This window comes from Perissodus microlepis, chromosome 17 (genome assembly GCF_051167445.1).
Source record: "Perissodus microlepis isolate ML-2025 ecotype Zambia chromosome 17, ASM5116744v1, whole genome shotgun sequence".
Classification (NCBI taxonomy): domain Eukaryota; kingdom Metazoa; phylum Chordata; class Actinopteri; order Cichliformes; family Cichlidae; genus Perissodus; species Perissodus microlepis.
Window position 1 is genome coordinate 19,889,864 of NC_140477.1, and position 13,121 is coordinate 19,902,984.

The window sequence follows — 13,121 nt, forward strand, 5'->3', positions numbered from 1 at the left end:
CCCCCCAAATTATTGTCTAAAATATACAGAACACTTTCTAAAATAGATGAATCAATATCCCTTCCTATTGCAAACTGGGAAGCAGATTTATCAATCAACTTAGACCCAAACCTTTGGTCTCAGATATGCTTAAAAACCTTTCAATGGATCAGAAATCCCAGTTTGCAATTAATACAATACAAAATATTACACAGAGTGCACTATACTAGTCATAGGATGTTCAAGATGGGCTATACGCCTTCCAACAACTGCTCACACTGCACAGCAAATACACTGGACAATTACATCCACGCTCTTTGCTTCTGTCCACCAGTTCAGAAATTTTGGCGTGAGATATGTGAGGACTTATCAAAGTGTCTGAAATGTAACATTCCAGCCTCCCCTTTAGTATGCTTGCTGGGCAACTTGGATGAGGTCACTGCAGAAATAAACACAGCCCACGTTGTTTTTACGGCCCTATGCATTGCCAAGAAAATGGTCCTCATTAACTGGAAAAATAAAAATAATCTTAATTCTAACCAATATAAAAACCATCTAATAGATCACATTAGTCTTGATACAACCTCTGCCATCACATTTGATCAATCCCTTTGGGCTCCTTTGATCGGCTTCATCACCTAGTGGGGGTGGGGGGTCATGGTTTGGTCCTGCCTTCGCTATTGTGGTTGATATGGGGGTAGGGACGGCCTTAGGGCGTCTGGGGAGTCCCTAGGGACGTTTCCCTGGAGGGCCTAACCTGGGGGATGTGGCCATGACCTGGTTAGAAGCTCTGGAGCTCTTGGATGGTGTTTTCCTTGTGGCTGCGTACAGCGGAGATGGGGGAGGGTCTGTGCTGGCGGACGTTGGTTACTGGCCTGGTAGCCTGGCTGCCCCTGGGAGGGTCCGGGACGGGCGTGGAGGCTTAGGGGTCTGGGGGTGCTCCGCCCACCGGTCTGGGGTGCTGGCCGGACCTTGGGGGCTTGGGTCCTGGCTGTTGTGTCGCCGGAGCAGTGGGCAGGTGGGTGCAGGGGGGCTCAGCCCCAGTGCAGGGGACCTCTGGTGCATCGGCCCAACTAGGGGGCTCTCTAACTGGTGGGGAGGTTGTTATATCTTTGCAGGTGGTCTCCTCACTACAGGAGCTCACTCTGCAGGTGGGGGGAGAGATATAGGAGAGGGGGAGAATGAACTCAACCTGGGTGTCTATTGTCTTGTGTAGTTTGGGAGATGATTGGATGATGGGGTGGGTGCAGTTTTCTCTGGGGTGGAGTCGGGTGGGCTGCCCCGGACTCTGTGGGGCTGGGCGGTGCTGCTGCTGCGGGCCCCGGTCCGGATGGGCCTGGGCCCCCTTGCCCTGGTGGGTTCCAGAGCGTGGGGGTGCCTACTGGGGTCAGCGGGGGAGCTGGCCCCAGGGAGGGGCCGCTTGCCCCTCCCTTTCTTCCCTCCCCATCCTCAGTTGCCTCCCTATTCCCGCTCTACCACACCCACCCACACACGCAGAGCTTGGGGTGCAGGTATGTCACCAGGGTGCAGGGGAGGCACTCCCCCTCTGTCCCCTTCTGGCCGCCTGTGCCTCAATTTTATTCTGCAACCTAGACATCCACATTACTCACACTCTCACATAACACATACATATAGGGCCTTGGGGGTGGGCACGTTTTACAGCATCCAGAGGATGGTCGTTGTACTCCAATCCACCTCTGGCACTGGTGCCCTACCCTCAATTTTAAATGCATTTAGACACTAAGGGTTTTCGGGAGGAGCCGTGCTGCTCTCTGAGAGGAAGCTAGTACCATGCTCTCCTGAGTTTTAAATGCACTTTAGAACAGCACACAGCAACACTACATATGAGCGGGCATAGGGAGGTTTGAGGTCTTCACTCACCCCGGTTCTGTTAGCCGTCAGGGCTGGGGGGCTGGGAGGAGGTGCTGGCCGTCAGACTGGGGTCTGGGATGCGGGGCCTCCCTGCTACTGCAGATAAGGAGGTGGTCCGCTTGCCTCCACCCCAGAGAGAAGGGTTACATCTCCTGGGTCTAGGTGCGGCTTGCCCCTCTGGGGGCGGGGGTACCTGGACCTGGGATATAGAGTATGTTTGGGGAGTGCGACTGTCTATGCAGTGTCTATTTGTGTCTGTCTACACGTTGGGTGAGTGCCGAGTATTTGGTTGTGCATATGGGGTGGGAATGCACGTTTGTGTCCGCGTGTGCCTGTTTGTCTGTGTCTATATGTCAGGTTGGGTCTTAGACTCAACCTCTCTGGGTACATCTCAGGCCCTCTAAAGTACGGAGGCCTATCTCCCCTCACCACACTCCCTGCCGGTGGCTGATGCCCTCAGACGTTGGTGTGTTGGTGGTCCTTGTCGTCTGGGGCTGGGCGCTCATGCATGTACCGGCTCACTCCTGGTGGCCGATTGGCGGGGCCGGGCGCCTGTGGCCCGGCTGGGCTCCTTCCGGGGGGTGGGATGCCCTCAGGCCTCTGGCCTCTGGGCCTGAAGCTCGGTCCTCTCTGGCACAGCTGGCTGCCGGCAGAGCCCGCGGGCACGCCACTGCAACCCCCTCTGGCCTCTGCTCCGTAGCTGCAGGGTGACCTCTCCTTTGGGGCTCTACTCAGCTCTTCCCAGGAGGGTGGCACGGTTCTCCCCCCTTTGGTGGTCCTCCTCGGGTCCTTGTACTCTGGGGCCTCTGGATATCTGGGGCCTGGATCTCCTCCATACCTGCTTCATACCCTGGTGGACGGGGCTATGGCTCCCCACACTCCCTAGCAGATCGTTACATGGAGAAACCTTTGGAATACAAGCGTGCTGATCCACACAGGTATGCACACAGGTGTACACACGGGTGTTCACAGACGCGGACTACACCTTTCTTGGCTGCTGCCTCAAAGCACATTGTGCGCTGTCTATCTTGCGTGCTGCACAATATCGTTTATTATTTAGTATCTACTGTTATCTACTGCTAGCTAGTTTATTGTGATGGTGCTGTTTTTATTATGTTGCTCTTTGTTGTTTGCTTTCTCTTCTGTTTTTTTTCTCCATACAGGTGATCCAGGTGTTTTGTTTGTTTGTTTGTTTGTTTTTTCCTTTCTTCCCCCCCTTCTCACCGTCTCTTCTCCCCTTTGGTTTTCTTTCTCTCCCTCTCTTTCTTTCATTCTTTCTCCCTGTCCTATCCCCCAGTCATGTCTGTCCCGTTTGTAGCAACCGAAAATAAAATAAATTCGTAATTATAATAAAGGTCAATCAAATGGACCAATATGGCAAGGCCATGATGATCCACTTGGTAAAATAAATCCGCTTGGCATCTTTCTTGGCCTTAAGACAACAATTCTGATGGCTAAAGATCCAAACGGGACACAAAAAAAAAAAAAGGTAACACCAAGATTCCTAATAGAAGATTTAAGAAAAGAACCGAGTGGGCCTACATTTTTTACTACCAAAGGTACAAATTTATCAGGAGCAAAGACTAGGACTTCAGCTTTCTCAGCATTAAGTTGAAGATAATTATCAGCCATCCAACCTCTGATAGAATCTAAGCATCTCTGCAAGATTTGAAGTTTAGAAACATCATATGGCCTAAAGGAGATATATAGCTGAATATCATCTGCATAGCAATGATACAAAATGTCTTTAACAGTGCTAAGAATCTCCTGAAGAGGGAGTAAATACAACAAAAACAATATGGGTCCCAAGACAGAACCTTGTGCCACACCATAGGCAAGAGAAGTGAGAGAGGACATGGAGGTAGCCACAGAGAAGGATCGTTCACACAAATAGGATTTAAACCACTGCAAAGCAGTTCCTGATATATGCACCCAGTGTTTTAGTCTAACAGAATATGATGGCCGACAGTATCGAAGGCTGGGGTCAGTTCCAACAACAGTAAAACAGTGCACTCGCCAGCGTAATAATTCATCAATATATCAATTGCAGTTTCGGTGGAATGAGCTCTATGAAACCCAGTTTGGAAATGATCAAGAATGTTCATCAAAAAACACTGTGAGTTGCTTGGCCACAACCTTCTCTAAAATCTTGGCAAAAAATGGTAATTTTGAGATAGGTCTATAGTTGATAAGCAGAGGAGCATCAAGTTTGATTGTTTGTTTTTACCAGTGGGTGAATAACAGCGCTTTTACAAAAAACAGGGACCTAACCAGAAAGCAGAGAGGCATTGTAAGCACACTAGGACCAGTGGACTGAAAGACCTTTTTAAACAAAGGTCCAGATAAAACATCAGGAGGGCAGGAAGACGATTTAATTGAATCAACTAATTTGACCACCTCAGGTAAGGACACTGATAAAAAACCTTTCTAAAGTAACAGGCCTAAAATAATTTAGAGCAGACAAGAGGTACACAGGAGAGATATTGTTCCCCACCTTGCTAACTTTTCCAACAAAGAATGAAAGAAAGTTTTCACAGTCATCATTCGATGAAATTGGGACAGCAGGTGGAGCAGGAGCAACAATATCACTAATGGCATCAAAAAGTACCTTGGGGTTACCTCAGCTCTTTGAGACTAAGTCAGAGAAATAGGCAGCCCTTGCATATCGAACTGAAGTGTTAAGAGAAGCTAAATGGTCTTTTAAATGAAGAAGATGAACCCTGTAACTGAGTTTTTCTCCACAAATGCTCCATTTTACCACATGCACGCTTTAAGCAGCAAATGCTTTCATTTATCCAGGGGAATGATTTTAAGACAGGAGCTAATCTGGATTTAACAGGACAAATATTATCTAAAATGAAGAGACAATGACTATTAAAAAGATCAACATCATTAGAGACAGGCAAGGCTAAATTAAAAACATCAGAAAAGGAGAGAGGGATCAGTGTGTGTCCTTTGGTATGTGCGGGGCCAGACACGTGCTGTGTAAAATGAAAAGAGTCTATGATGCTAAAAAAAAACCTCTGGCAAAGAGGTCCGAGTCATCATCAATGTGTATGTTAGAATCCCCAATTACAACCAGTCTGGACAGCTTCAGGGTGGAAGATAAAAAGCCACTGAACTCCTTTAAGAACTGACCATTTGTTCCAGGTGGACGATACACTACAGCCAGGGGCGGATCTAGAGAAATTTTGTTAGGGTGGAATGAGGGTGGCAAAGAAATCACATGGGGTGGCAAAATCAAAGCCCCCCCCCCCCCCCCAACACATATGTAGGTGGTTACATATGGTTAAAATGATTCAAATGCAGTAAGTATACATGTTTTTCATATAAATATAGTCTATAACTTAATTATTGTCTGTAGCCCACATAATTAAACACTTTAGTTACATAAAACATGAGTTTTGATGTTATGTACTGTATAGCCTGTATAATAAATAAATATGTAGCCCAATAAGTATAAAATCCAGAAAGCTACACAACATGGGCGGTTCATTTACAAACACAAGTCTAACTTAAGTTTCACACTGTTTTTTGTTAGAAAACAATCACATTGTTACATGCTTAAATTACACAAAATGTCAGAAATCTGCACTGTCATGAACAAAAATTTAAACCTAATTTTTCATGATTTGTTGGATTAACCCTGAGGTCTGAAATACAGCCGGCCATTTTTGACTCCTTTTGAGTTTACGTTTGTATTTCACCCTCAGATTGTTTCATTTTATTTTTTTCCCCTTGCCTTGTTTGGTATCTTTTCAGCTCAACTGAATTTAGTCATTTTTTTTCACTGACATACTGCATTAGTACTACTATTACTACACAAAGAACTTAAAATCCTAGTAGTATTTTTTTAATGTAAAAAAAAACACAGACATGTTGAGTAAATTTTTATAACTTGAAATGCAAATATAAATTGTACATTTTGTAAACATACAACTATTTATCTAAAAATGCAGCCAATACACCTCCCGTTTTTTTCATTTTCTACAACCATTTAAAAATATTGCTAAAACTAAAATGAGAGAACAATCAGGTGTTGCAATAAGATGCCCCACAAATGATGTGTGCCAGTGAAAAAAAAAATTTGTCCACCAAAAGACAGAACAGCACAGGGATAAACCTGCAGGCCTGACAACAGGAGGTGTATCACTCTGCTGGTTTTCTACTTAGTGACGGTGTTTACATTGCAATGTGCCTTTGTGACATTCATTAGTGCCCTCACTGACACGCAAAACAAAATGACTACACAACAGAACAGCTACACAAGACAACACAACACAACACACTAAGTAAACACTCCACACTAAACGTCACAAATCTCCCACATCTAAAAACTCTCTCTCCCTCTCTCTCTCACTCGCTTGCTCTGTCTCGCTGCCGTTACCGTCACTCCCAAAACTTTTCCCTCTTCCTAAACAACCAAATCCCACATGTTGACTTTTTTTTAAATTGGTCGTCATGGTGCATTTTTCCACTGATAGGAAAGAGGTGGCTTTTTCCCCTTTCTTTACTGTTTTCGCGCTGTCCTTAGAAAACGCTTAAAACCCACACACACAAAAACGTGATGACAGTATTTAGAAAAAAGCGTGGCTTATATATATTATCACAACTCTGGATTTACTGGCCTGTAATTAAAATTTAAAAACTTTGAAGTCCGAACTTTCAATGTGGGCTGAAATAGAGACTCAGCGTGGCTGCAGCTTTTTGCTGTGTCAGCTTAAAATAGTCATGTGATTTGTTGGTGCAGCGTGTCCGTGGACCACAGAGGGTTAATAACACTCACCTTCCTTCCATTTCCAGAGTGTAACATCCAACCACCTGTGTAAAATTCCCATGGTGTTGTTCAGAATGTGCTCTGGCACAATCATAAGCATCGCTTGCTACTGAAAACAAGAAAAAAGCCGGTCCTGCTATGGGCTGAACCATTTGTTAATGGTGCAGGGGGGGAACACTATCCAATATATTCAGTTTTAGCATTTCTATTCACTGTTGACTGTAACTACGCTCAAAGTGTTAATGCTATCTTATTTTAATAAACAAAACTGTCATGTGCAAAACTGGGGTGGCACTTGTGGGGGCAAGGGATCATTTCAGGGTGGCACTTGCCACCCCATGCCACCCTTCTAGATCCGCCCCTGACTACAGCACAGTAACACGGATCTTTATTTCCAATTTTAACCAGCTGTAGTTCAAACGATGAAAAATTCTTGACCATTAATGAGCGACAATAGATCCGACTTCGATACACCACAGCAAGACCCCCTTCTCGACCAGACGTCTGAGGCTGGCTAGTGAAGGAGTACCCGCCCAAGCAAAGTTTGATGAGGGATGATGTCATGCCTGCACAGATCAGATCGTTTCCTCTGAATGTTCTCAGACTCTACAGAAGAATTCAACTTTGAAGGGCTCATCCTTGAAGAATTCTTGAAGCACAGCAGCCATTCTCCTGGACTTGGAAGCTGGAATCTTCAGATAAAATCTAGGAAAACATCTCATTTCTATCTGGATTCCCAGCTCTCATCAGCACCAATGATCCTTTAAGTGAAATACAGCTCTGTTTCTAAACAATAGGTAATGTTTGTTTTCTGCAGAGGTTTGTGGTGTTGTGAAATCACAGAAAGCAGAATGCGAGTATTGGAGAACTGAAGAAAGAAGCGGTCTCAACATGACTGAGAAAATCACCCTGAACCAGAGATTGGAAAACTGGAAACCAGGTTTTTAAACTTCATGAATTCCTTCTTGGATTTTTCTGATCAGACCTTTCACTTAAACTAGGTGAGGTTCACACTGGAACATGTCAACATCTAGTGGATGTGCACAGTGACCTGGACATCAGCACACAGTCCACGGACTACCAGAAACATGCTTTCCTGCACACATAAGATTAAAGGGAAGGACAGGGTAGTGTGTAAGTTTAAGTTTAAGAAAAGTAAGCCGATCCTCGGGCATGACCTGCTTTATGCACTTTTGAAATGTATTTTATAAACTGGATGTCATTTTGTATTTAATAATCTTCAACCTAACAACACTGTTTCACCTTTCAGACCATTTCCTGTTTCTGAGCAGAACAATGATGACCTCCAACAGGATGTTTTCTCTCCTTAAATCAGCCGTGAGTTCAGGTTCTGCCTCCATCTTGTATTTTAGGCGTCTTTACATTCTGCTTTGGGACAAACAGCTGGTGTATACGTAAGCTTCATCCTGACTGATCCTGAATGCAGACGCTCTGCAGGCAGAAATATGAGTAGATGTCAGAAAGATGACTCTGCAGCCCCCCCACCCCGACCCCTCCAGCTCTCCCAGCATGATCTGGGCTGATAAATGAGCAGGTGGGGAAGGTGGGGGTCTCTGACCCACAGACCTACATTATGAAGACAAAAGGGAGAGAAAAGTAGAGTTAGCTGATTCAAGTCAGATGAGGATTGGTAACGGCTCTTACACTTGAACAGACGCCAGTGCTGTGACCACTGTCCTGCCGTTGCCACGGTAACTAACCATTCACACTACTGTAAAACCCTCTTATTTCCAGTGTAACCATGATAACTGAATCTAATCTGAATCTGTTGAATCCCATTACCCCAAAATGTAATTCATGCAGAACAAACCCTAACCTTCAGCCATGATAGGTGCTTGCTCACCTCTTTCTGCAGCGCCCCCTGATGTGTGCATCCGGCGTGGCTCATGTGAGACAAGTAGTTCAATAGAGGTGAAGGTTTGCACTGCACAGAGTTGAATATTTAGGATGGATCTCGTTCCCAAGGCTGGAAAGGTGAAGTAAAAGTGTGGCATTGGATTTCAGCACCGGCAGTAATTCAGATGAAGAAAGAGCTGCAAGAAAAGCTTTCAGTTCGCCAGCTGACCTGCACACCAGCCCTCACCTGTGGCTCAGCTGCAGTTACAAGCTCTGGGTGATCACTGAAAGAATGAGGTCTGAGCTCAGAGTTAAGGAATAGCATAAAAGAGAATATCTTTAGTATGACTGTAACATGCAACATGCAAAGTGAAATTAAGTACATTCTCACAAAAGTCATAAAAAAACTATTAAAAAAGATTTAAAAAAAAGCATTCCATTCTCTCAGTTTGCACTGAGCTGCTTCTTTTAGTGGTCTTTAAATGAATCACTGGGACTCTCCTCAGCTCTTTCCGGGACAGTGGCACGGTTGCCCCTCTGTTGGTCTTCCTTGGTCTCTTGTGCTTTGGGGGTCTCTGAATGTCTGGAGCCTGGATCTCCTCCATACCTGCTTCATGCCCTGGAGGACGGGGCTATGGCTCCCCACTCCCTCTAGCAGATCCTTACATGAAGGAACCTTTTAAATACAAGCACGCTCATGCTCACAGGTGTACACACAGGTGCTCACACACACAAACCACACCCTTTTTGGCTCCTACCTCAAAGCACACTGTGCGCTGTCGATCTTTCGTGCTGCACAATAATATTCAATATTTAGTATTTACTGTTATATTCACATAGATCATCGCGATGATGTTGTTGTTGTTTTTTTTTTTGTCTTGTTTTCTCTTTTTTCTTTCTCAACAGGTGATCCAGGTGATTGATATATGTATTTTTTGTCTGTTTGTTTTATTGGTTTTTGTTTTTTGCCCTTTATCACCGTTCCTCTTCCCTGCTGTTTTTCTTTCCCTCTTTCTTTCTCCCTTTACTTTTCCCCAGTCAAGTCTGTCCCATGTTTAGCAAAGTGAAAATAAAATAAAATAAACAATAAAAGCAAAGGCGAATCAAATAGACCAATACAGCAAGGCTGGGATGGTCCATTTGGTAAAGTAAATCCGTTGGGCATCTTTCTTTGCCTTTAGACAATAATTCTGATGGCAAAAGAACCAAACGGGACAGGAAAAAATAAATAAATAAATAAATAAATGAATCACTGCCTCCATCACCTATCCCAGCATCCACCTATGTCACACCAACCCTGTGCATGTCCTTCACTACATCCATGAACCTCCTCTGTGCTCTTCCTCTTTCTTCCTCTAAAACCATTTTAATGCCATTAAATTGATAACATAACCTCTTTATATGTATTCTATACCAAGCTAACCAATTCAACCCCCAACATGACTCCGTACACGTTTCTTAACCCATTATTCCCAGCCTTTATCTGAGTTTAAACCCTTGATGTGATGATATGATACAGCGCAGCCCTTCCTGCAATCTGTAAACACATTTTAACCCCATTATATTTCTTCCGTATAGCTATTTACACCCATTCTGAACCAAAACTGACCCCAGAACTCTCTTTTACTTAGAGGGGCTGGAAACTGTGGAACAGGAACGAGTCACCGATGGAACCTGTTGGTGGTTCCTCATTCTACACTGGAACTACCATTACATTTGAGATCTGTGAAAACTTTTTAAGGGCAGCTCAAGACTTATTTGTATGTGCTTGCCTGCTTTTTTTGCTTACTAAATACAAAAGTTAAACTAAAAACCCTTAAAGGTTGGATATCTTATAACCTTTGTCCCAATCTAAACCAATTCCAAACCCATTGTAATCTGAATGCATTGTAATATTACAAGCAGCCATGCTTTTCTGCAGCACAAAACTATGCTGTCTACTTTCTGTCTCAGTGTTTCAGCGCAGACACAAAACTATTCAACTCAGTATTGGCTCTGACGTTCCGAGTGACCAGTGGAGTTTGTGCGTTCTGGTCTCAGTCAAATATTTTACCTTCCCTCAAGGGTTTAAACCCCTAAATATAAAACCAGCCATGGAAACTGTCTCTGTACCTGCCTCTGTCCCCGTCTGTCTGTATAATTGAATATAGACTTCAGCAGGCACACACTGATCTGCTCAGAGGGTCTCTGAGTTCAGGACAAATGGAAAACCGTGTGTGTGCGTGCGCACGTGTATACAGGGTGTCAAATTTGTCGGGCCAGAGGTCAGTTTATTTCCAGCATTGCTCTTCGTCAGGCAGCTTTCTCTCACACACACGCAGATCAGTTTGTCATTCACGGCTCTACTAAAAATTATACTGAATGAGCTTCGATTAACAGTAATAACAACCAGCCTCTCCTGGTTTAAAAGAATTAAAGCAGTCGACGTTTGTGTCTTCTGTCACTTTGTGCAGTCTTATGAATAAGTGCATGTGCTAATCATCACAAGGAGTTTATTTTAACCCAAACCACCATGTTTTGGTATCGCTTAGACATAACCAAACTGAAACTCTAGCAGTTAAAAAATGACCCCAGTCTCCAGGGTGGACTTTGGTCACACCTTTGCACTCAGGTGTGTTTTTTATTGACAGTCAATCTTTTGTTGTTTGAATAATGTGGTGAATAATAACACAGAGAGATTAGATGAAAGCTGCCCAGCATGTGCAGAATGAATGTCATGTTCTGCAGGAATCACAGCTGGTGGAACCTTAAACTCCTCGTCAGAGGAAGCTTTAAAGCGGGATGTTTAATGTGGAAATTGAAGAGCAGCTCTACAGTCTAACCATCATTTGTCTCCTAGTGATTCTGTTTAAATGCAGTTTACATTTGGACAAATCTTCAGCACTGATGATGCTGATGGAAACTGTTTTGGAGCTTGGAGGAAAGACGTTTAAAGTATGATCAAGTGTCAGACGGGATAAGGACCCAAATGCTAGACTGGAGAAGCAGAGAGTGAAGCACAGCTTTATTGCTACAAAGTTCAAAAATACACAAGAAAACAGGGCCAGGAAAACTAAAAACCAGGAACCAGGAAACATGGCGCAATGTGGGACGACATTGCTCTGCAGCAAAGGGGAGACTCAGACAATAAATAGCTAACAGAAGGTAGATAGTGTAGAGGAAAACAGGCGGGAATCACAAGTTAGGAATAATGAGTCAAGAGAAGTTAAACAATTAAAAGCACAGGTGACCAAAACTAGGAAGTGACTCACAAAAGAACACGGACTGGCCGGGATAAACTGAAACTCCAGGAATTCAAATAAACAATCATTAAAACTACGAACAGACTACAGCTTAAAGGCAGGCAGCCTCTGAGTTTGTCAGCTTGGAAACACAACGATTTGTTTGCACACGTGATTTGTGCAAGTTTTAATTTTTATTTTAAAGAGCTGTAAAATGCATTAGCTTATTGTTTGTAAATAAAATCCTCTAAAAGAGCATGAAGTTCCCGAGGTAGATGTTTTAGCTGTGAAGTGTGCTGAGGACATTTTCTGGAGATTAAAGTCATCTTTTGGAGTTATGGCTTCATGTTGTGACGTGAGGAGAACTCTGCTGCCATCGAGTGGTTTAAATGCATTCCTGCAGCCAGTTTCTTTCTGCTTCTTTTCAGCGAAGTTGCTGTTGAACTGTAAAACGCCTTCTGTCCGGTTTGCTTTGTGTAATTTGAATCTAGATATTTCATGGAAACGAGCTCCCTCTGAAGGGTGGCAGGGCGCAGCTTCAGAGAAAGTAGAGCCACTGCTGCTCCACAGTGCAGGTGTTCCTACCAAGAGGGAGGACACCGTTTCCCCGAAGGAGCTGGAGAAGATGGATTGATAATTTCATCCATCCATCCATCTTCTTCCGCTTTATCCGGGGCAGGGTCGCGGGGAAAGCAGCCTAAGCAGAGAAGCCCAGACCTCCCTCTTCCCAGCCACCTCCTCTAGCTTATCCGGGGGAACACCAAGGCGTTCCCAGGCCAGCCCAGAGATATAATCTCTCCAGCGTGTCCTGGGTCTGCCCTGGGGCCTCCTCCCGGTGGGACATGCCTGGAACACCTCGCCCAGGAGGCACCCTTGTCAGATGCCTGAACCACCTCAGCTGGCTCCTTTCGATGTGGAGCAGCAGCGGCTCTACTCTGAGCCCCTCCCGGATGGCTGAACTTCTCACCCTATCTCTAAGGGAGAGGCCAGCCACCGCTTGTATCTGCGATCTTGTTCTTTCGGTCACTACCCACAGCTCGTGGCCATAGGTGAGGGTAGGGACGTGGATTGAACGGTAAATTGAGAGCTTCGCTTTTACACTCAGCTCCCTCTTCACCACGACGGACCGGTGCAGCGTCCGCATCACACCAATCCGTCTGTCGATCTCCGGCTCCCTTCTCCCATCACTTGCGAACAAGACCCCAAGATACTTGAACTCCTCCACTTGGGGCAGGAACTCATCCCCGACCCGGAGTGGGCACTTCACCCTTTTCCGGCTGAGAACCATGGCCTCAGATTCAGAGGTGCTGATCCTCATTCCCGCTGCTTCACACTCGGCTGCAAACCGTTCCAGTGCGAGCTGGAGGCCCCCACCTGATGAAGCCAACAGAACCACATCATCCGCGAAAAGCAGA